Consider the following 8,928-nt stretch of genomic DNA (forward strand, 5'->3'; position numbering starts at 1 on the left):
CTGGAGGGTCGGCTTCCTTCGGCACTTGCAGTAGCAGGGCTCGTTTGGCAAGTAGATAGTCGAACTGCTCCAAATCACCATGTGTTTGCTATGGTAAGTGTGGGCATATTTATACCTTGAAGGTACTGAGTTTGACGTAAAGGTGGACATAATAATGTCATCAAAGAGTCTCAGTTCTTTGAAAACTTCATGAGTTCTTGGACAAGTCAGTTTTCGAGCAAGGGGAAGTCCCTAGCTGCTGAAACAGAGTTTTCGAAGATATCATTGTAGATTTTCGGAACTAGTGGAAGTAGCCCTGCCGTATTTGGACTGCATGAGCTATGTTTAAATATGGTTATGATTCTTATGCCTATATAAGGATATGGTGATTTATACCTATATAAGGGCATGAATCGGGAAAATTACAATAGTCCTAAAATGTTATACAACAGTTGATAGCAGAAACACTTGTAGTTAAGCAGATGGTCACAGTACCATTTCTCCCCTTGAATTATGAAAGGAGCGGGGGCAAGAATTTTAGTAGAAAATCAATTAACCAAAAACCAGTGGCACCTTGAAAAAACTTGAATAGGCATTACAAGACATGCACTAGAAAATGCAACAACTCTGGGTTTCCTATAGTGCAAGCCAAAGACAAAGAACACTGCAAGCTGATGTGCTTGCAAGAGAACATATACAAAAGTCAATACGCACAGTCACACATGCACAAAAAAAACTGGTCTATAGACACCATTGAAAATTGATCAATAATGATTTCTCCCTGCAATTTTTCACTGACAAATTTTTCCAGCAAAAACATGACAACATTTGTTGGGGGCATATATGAAGGATAAACACTGCATGCACATGTTATTCTCAATTTCCTCTGAGAAATCCCAGAATAGGATGCGTTTGCCGTACTGGCAGTCCCGTCCAAATTACGCTGAAGCCGAGATATGAAATGGGAATTCAATGCAGCTGACCTAGAATCCACACAATTGCAGTTTTATGTCAAACTCTATTATTGAAACCATGTGCACATAAACCAATATTTGGAGCTCCCCATATGAAGCACAGGGTTTTTTTAGATGCAAATTCAGCGGAAATGTGTTCTAGTATTAAAACAAATGTGCTAATATTACAATTCAAAATAACATTTGCTATTTAAATACACAAAGGGCCTAATTATGAGTTTGGTGGTCTGTGCACACCGGTGGGCTGACCACCCTATTATGACTTGGGGCGTCGGACCATAATTTGACTGCCAGCTCTACCAGGGAACAGCCTTTCCATGGCGGTGAAGGGCTATGTAATATGCAAGATAAATTAAATTATTACATTTAAGGTTCTTTTACCGTGCCATACTAGGGGTGCCAAGGTCCTTTCCCAGGCATATACGTCGTAGGGGTATGAGTAAATTCACAGCCGGAAACTGGCAATCAGCTTTGGCCACAGTTTGCGATAGTAGGAACAATATACACCCTCCCACATCAGAGGGTTTATTTGAATGGATCAATGAGGCCCTAGACATTGTGCCCCCCTACAAAAATGGCGCCATTAAAAGAACCAAACCCTCGCCCCTTGGTTTTCGGAAGAGCTTACGTATCTTTGTTGGTAATGTTGTAAGCAAGAGCGGAAATAGCATGCGTTGGAAATGGCCCTTTTTGCAGGGTCATCCCCAATCTTTTTGCTTCTTCCTCCTATCTTTTCCTGACCTGTTTGTGTTGGTTTTAGGACTCTGGGCACTTTCTCACTGCTAATCAGTGGTAAAGTGCACATGCTCTCCGTGTACATTGTGGTACAGATTAGTGTTTCCATGATTGGCTGTTGGTTTTCTTGCAGGCCCCTAGAAAAGTGCACTGAGTGTGCCAGGGCCTAAGAATCCAATGCTGCGTGAGGGCCTGCAACACGGATTGTGCCAGCCACATGAGTAGCCCGGAAAAGGTACCTCAGACCTGCCATTGCAGAGTCTGTGCGCAGTTTGTAACTGTCATATTGACTTGGCCCGTGCACACACGGGCCAGTCCCTAACCTTTCCTTTTCTTACATGTCAGGCACCCCTAAGGTAGGCCCAAAGTACCCCTGTAGGCAGGATGCAGTGTATGTGAATGGTAGGACATGCCCTGGTCGTTGTAGCATGTCCTGATAGAGAATTACAGCCCATTTAGTTTTTCACTATTGCAAGACTTCCTGTTCACCATAGGACAGAATGGGATGTTTGTTTATAACATCTTATAAACATAACTTGCGCTGGGAAAATAAAATTTAGTATACCTGAACTCAGAATCTAACGATGCATTATTTAGTAAAGGTGATTTTTACATTGTGTTTGAAAATACCAGTTTTGGGAAGTAGGTATTTTCTTGCTCAGTCATTCTGTGTACCTCTGTTGGAAAGTGGATTGCCTGTCTGGGATTTGGACGTCAGATGGCTAGGAAGCAAGAGTGGCTCCTGATAGTCTAGGTGGGTCAGGAAAGGTCTGAGTAGACCTGGGCTGCGATAGGGGAAGAGGGAGGAGATTTCCTCACACCTCAAAGAGCCTGTTCTGCCTCTGACAATGCCGTCTCCACCTCTGCCAGGAAATCACACCAGAGAAGGCAGAACTGGTTCTGGGTGGGCACAGACACCCTCTGCCTGGAGGATCAAAGGACTTTTGGATACAAATACTGGGGCCCGGATGTCATGATATCAGTAGCTAGAACACTAGGAAGGGAGAACCAACCCCTACGTAGATATTTCAGATATTCGCATTGGAAGAAAAGGTATCTGATCTCCACGCTCATGTTAAGGCAATGCCTAAAAAATATACAGGATTCAGCAACAATCAAATATGGTGGTGCAGAGCAGACTCTGCCTACGCAGGTCAGCGGTCTAGTATTTGCTCGGCACGCGTCCATCAGTGAGGACAAGGTGCGCGTTCGTAATTAGAACTGCGCACTTCAACTGTGTTTCCTCTCGGAGAAGCACGTCTTCACACAAACTCTGTACCAGTATTTTCAGAGGAGTAAGAAAACACGGACACAGACATTTCCGTAAGACACCGCAGTGTCCAACCTGCAATGAGGAGTTTTCGCATGCGCAACGTGGGATGAGAAGCTTCAGCAGACTCGATGAAAATAATCCAGTCAGGCTTGTTCTTTTATTTTCTTGAAGAATTTAAACTGCAACGAAGACTGTATAGTCAAGTTAACTGTTCTTGTCCATGTAACCCATTTTAGTTCAAGTCCTATTAGGTAGCTTATATTTAGAACTCATGTAGTTAAGTTATGTAACTATATACTTGGTATCAGTCATAGTTCTTGGACTTTTCGAAGAAACTCCGTTGAAACATTAACGCTTCCTCTGTCAACGACCAGGTAAAGCGAAGGTCTAAAAAATCCAATAGAAATACACCAACAATCTATAGGGTGATAAAGTAACTCTAGCGATTTATTTTCCCTAGCACAGAAGTTGCCTGAGAAAATCACAACCATCAACAAGAGAGAAGCGAAGGCCTAGGGTTGATAGGGTAAATGCAATTCTCTGAGTAAATAGGGTTTAGAGTGTCTATTTAGCTTGTGTATAATTACCATTGTGTCTTATTCCAGGTGCAGTCCTTGAAAACACCCCTAACCATCATCAGAAAAGACATCATTCTACTCAACCGAGGCAGTCTCTCTTTTTCTCTCCACTTCCCCTTTCCGCCCTGCTTTAGACGTTTACCTCGAATACAATATTTTAGGTGGCAGCTGAGGCGGAGGGGCATTGGGTACATTTTCGGACTGTGTGCTTTGTGCTGCAACAGAAGAAAAGCCACCTGACGATGTCTACAACGTCGCTGCTGACTCCGTGTCCTGAGGCACCGCAGAGGGCACTGCCGCAAAGCCGCACCTCGACCCTGGTCTCACCGATGATGCCTGCTGACGCCGCCACCAAGCCGCTGCTCGCACCACAGCCTGTGGGCACCACACTCTGCACTACCTCGCTTCACAATGACGCCTTGGCACCACAAAGGGCATTGCCGCAACGCGACCCTGGTCTCACTGATGACACCTGCTGATGCCACCACCGAGCCGCTGCTCGCACTGTGACCTGTGGGTACTGCACCACCTCACTTCACGACAACTCCTTGGCCTTCCCAAAGACGCCGCTCCACATCGAAATTGATGCCGCTGCTTGCACCGTGGTTTGAGGGCACCGCTAATAAAGTTACACAACGCACTGCCCTCATCCCACACCGCAGAATTGGCCTACCGATGCCGAGGCCATCTACTACAGTTTATCAGCTGACGACAGCGCTTCAGCAACGACGACAACGCAGCTTGCACCGTGACCTGCCAGCACCGTGACGAGCACCGCCTACTTCTCGCTCCGCCCCCTGGTCTCACTGATGACTCCATCTGACGTCGTCAATCTCTAATGACCTGCAATTGGTAGTGGAGAGGTACAATCAATGCATGTCCAGCATTATCTGTTGGATGAAGGACAACTCACTGAGGTTAAACGCTGACAAGACTGAAGTGTTGATATTTTGTTCACAATCTTCCATCTGGTCGGACTCCTGGTGACCGGAAGTCTGTGGTCCCTTCCCTTCAAGGTCAAGACAGCAACAAATCTGGTGGTCCCTTCTAATGAAGGCCTAGGTTTTCACGCACAGGTTAGCTACACAGTGAGCATCAGTTTCTATATACTGAGGATTCTGAGAAAGGTCTTACCTTTCATTCCGCCCAAACTGCATCAGTCTATCTTCATCGCTCTATTCACCTCTTGGCTAGACTATTGCAACTCTGTGTAACTGAACATCAATGCGGTCTCCCTTAACAAGCTCCGGGTGGCACAGACCACATCTGATTCTTAAAATTCCCGGGTGTCAATCTGTCAGGAATGGGAACCACTCTTGCATTGGCTCTCCATCAGGAAGCATATTTGCTATAAGGCGCTAAGTCTAGTATTCAAGGCCATGCATAGCAAAGGTACACCACACCTGAAAACCCTCTTCCCCTGTGAGGCTCCTGAGATCTTTCGTACAGAAAAAACTTGTGACTCCAAGATTTTGCAGGACTAGATGGGGTACCGCTCATTCTCGGTAGTGGCTGCAAAGCTCTGGAAGGCCCTGCCTGACTTTATTTCCAACGTGGACTCTTACCTGGTTTTCAAAAACATCTGAAAACCTGGCTCTTTACATCATAAGTGGCTGTTGATGCACTTTCAGCTCCGCGTCTTGTCTTTGTCTGCTTAGAGCCTTGACACCGTCGGGTATAAGTGTGCTCCATAACTTTAATCCTATCCTATCCAAGGTGCTGCCACTACAGCACCGCAATGCATATTACAAGTTTCAGGACCCCCAGTAGGTTCTTGGAAGTCTTTCCTCTATGAAAAGGCTGGCGGTGCTGAAACAAAGAGGGCCCGCCCTTTCAACCTGAGGATGAATGTAAGAGGCACAAAATGTGCGCCTCTGTGTGCATGCACCAGGTTCCTGCATGGCATGGACTTCCAGGTCCATGCCATGCAAACACCCCATGTGGCATTCCCACTGCGGTGCCTCTTTCAAAGGCACTGCCGCCTTTGAAAGTTTCACCGCAGTGGGACCACCATTCCGCACACCCACTAGACCCCAAAATTGGTCGTAATCTGGTGGGTGGGCTGCGGCAACCATCAGCAGAGCGGTGGGGCAGCGGTGCTCCGCCAAAAGTCGTAATTAGGCCTGAATGTCATTCTCAAATTACAAATATTATTTCTTGAGTATAATGCATTTGCAGCGACAAAATAGTCTGCCACTTTCAGTCAGGTCATATTTCTTTACTGTTGCAATTACATAATTTCTGTAAAACTCATTCACAATCAGAGTCAATAGCGCTTTTCATTCATGAATAATTACCTCACAGTAACACAGCTCACTGGAGCTATAATCTCCTCCTCCACAACACAGCCTAGGCAACTAACACTCCCAAAAAATGGATTCAGCCTGACTCTCCCCGCCAGCAGCCACAAATGGACAAATCAGCATGTTATAACATATCAATGACTTTTAGCACATGGTCATTTATTTGAATACCAATAAAAAATCAGCCTGTCTTAGTCCTTAGCAGCTCTGATTACCAATTGTACAATGTGTTCGGGAGGTAGGGTACGAGATTCAAATCAATAGTAAATAAGCTCACAGAACCCCATTTGATAATAACAGAAGATTTAAATTAAGCTGAATAATCTCAAAATGGTATGGAATGTTTACGATCTAATTCTCATCACTATAACTGGTCCCAAATGTGTTTAGCCTCGGGCTGCTTACTGCTTGTTTGGCACTATTCTCTTTGTGCCGTATGTACAAAAATCTTGTCACAAAATGTATGCTGCCAGTGAAGATCTGTAAGAACCAGTCTACATATTAATAGGTCAGGTTTTAAAAATACAAACTGTAGTGGTTTGCAATTGTACATACCTCATGAAAATTAATGAGATAGGTGGTCAATTGAGATTCACTCCAATTGAAGGCCATCATAGCGATGATGGCCTGCTTCGGTCAACAGACCACCATGTCTGTGACTGCTTTTAAATAAAGGTTGCTTATTTATACGTAGACCTTTTCCTTAAGGGAAACAGGACTGTGTTTAAAATGAAAATGTTCTTTTTTTTTTAAGATTAAGGGGCGATTCCGATCTCGGTCGGAAGGGCACCGAATCGGGTTCGGCATTAGCGAATCCAATTCGAAGGCTGAATTTCCGTCCGAGTCATACACGGGTCCGGACGTTGAAGTACGATGCGAACAAGCGTGAAATCTCCGTCTGAACCGCTCTGTTCGACTCGGTCACAAGCAAACCGTGGTGCACAATGCAGAGGTTTCATGACCGAGCTAGTACGATGCTCGATTTGGACAGCCAGATCGAGTCAGATCCTCCAGCTTGCAATAGCTCATGGAGTTGGACTTCAGGGGTCCACGTCGGACCCCGTCACCCGCAGCCTTACGACTCAGACACAGGGGGAGAGCCATGGGTCTCCCCAACACAGGCATGTACGGTGCAGATGGAACCAAAGCGTACCCACTGTAGGGGGCGCATTTGTCTGCGATGTACTCATTCAGTCAATGGGAACCCATGTACACCTCATACGACCGGCTCCCATTGACTTCTATGGGAGTCCAACTGAACCGAGTCCAACAGGGTACGGCTGCATCGTACTCGCTCCGTCGGACTGCAGGAGTCCGGGTCAGTTGGAAAACACCCCGGATCCGGCTCGGTCGGAGTGCTTTCCGACCCAGATCAGAATTGGCCCCTAAGAGTTGACAGTGGTTCCCTAGACCACAGACATCTCTTCAACAAACATTGTTTTAATTTACACAGGACAATAATTTCCAAGGGGACTACTTCCTTTTATGAATGGGTTACCATCTGCTTTGAGGTCTCTGTCACTTTTCAATTTTATGCAACTGGAGTCAGGTCACAAAACATTGACAATTAGCATGCTGATTCAATATTTAGAAGGGATGTCTACAACCAAATTTGTCACTATTTGTGATGCAATTTTAGGCGTTAGAAAACCTTTCTGACTTCCAAATGGTATTTGTGCGTAGGAAAAATCGTGTTTATGGCCACAAATGCTGAATTGAGGTGTTTGCAACAGTGAAAATGCTTAGTACATCTGGCCCTAGGACCCCAAACAGAGAAATAATTGTCACATCTCCAGGCTCACGGTTGAAGGAATTGAGACTGCTGCTTCGAGTCCTATTCTGTACATTTACAAAAGTACCATTGGCCTCCACATGTATTTACCACCAATCACAACATACAATGATCCAGTGAAATTTCAAATACTGCCTCCTGGAGTTTGGGTGCAGGACATACATCACTGGCCCAAAATTAACAGTTTGGTTCTAGAAAATAAAACTAACTTTCACAGAACTCATATTACAGTTTTTCATGTTAATCTTAAAAACTCTTCTTACGCCTCTGAGGGTAATTTTCATGCATATGGTGTAATTTTTGTATGATAAAACAGACATTAATAAAAATGAGCGGGTAGGTAACTGCCTCATTCCGTGCAATGGAGAAATAAGCACCACATAAGTGCAAAACAGAGGTTCCATATATTGAACAAGGTATTCCATCAAACTTCATTGTTGAACAAGGTATATTCTCAAACTTAGGGCCTCATTAAGATGTCGGTCGGAAAGGCTCTGAATGGCAGTCGGAACCCATGTTTCCGACCGACTCAGAAACATTTTGGACTGACCGATTCCGATGGAAGGTAACTGTTCGGTGTGACCGATTCGGTTCCAACCGGCATTTAGAGACTGTGAGTCGGTCGGAGCCAAATCGTACAGCTCTATGGACCGCGTATCAGACCAACGTATTACAATGTCTAATTCTGACAGCCTTTCCAAATTGGTTTGTCTGATAGAGAATGGCTGTTTGAAACTGATTTTGGGGGCCTGTAGCAGGCCCCCTTCACCTGGAGGGCTCCGATTGGGGCCTATTGGGGTACCCATGGGACCCCTCTTTGCAATCATGCACATTGAGGCAGGCATCAGGGTATAAGGTTATCCGCAACCACCTCTTTCTTCAATGGGAGTCTGTGTTGTCAGTTTGACACAGGCTCACATTGAAGTCAATGGGAGTCCGACTGAGCAGTGTTCGGAACCATCATAATCAGTCGGTCGGACTAACCGAATCTTACTTGGTCGGAAACGGTTCCAACAAGGAGTCCGTCAGAATGCTTTCCGACCAACATAATAATAAGGCCCTTAATTGTATGACAACATATCAAGAACAACAGTATTGTGACATCAGAATATTGTTTCAAAAATACCATCTACCCAGATATTGAGTTTGTATATTTTGGATGTAAGCTACCAAAATATTCAGTCAAAAGTATTGTGAAACAGAATATAGTAAAGAAAATAAGGGAAGCATATCTAAAAACTCATGTTTAAAGCATTATATATAATGTATTTAAAATACTGAACTACAAGACAAT

Source organism: Lissotriton vulgaris, chromosome 1_1, assembly GCF_964263255.1.
Source record: "Lissotriton vulgaris chromosome 1_1, aLisVul1.2, whole genome shotgun sequence".
Lineage (NCBI taxonomy): Eukaryota > Metazoa > Chordata > Amphibia > Caudata > Salamandridae > Lissotriton > Lissotriton vulgaris.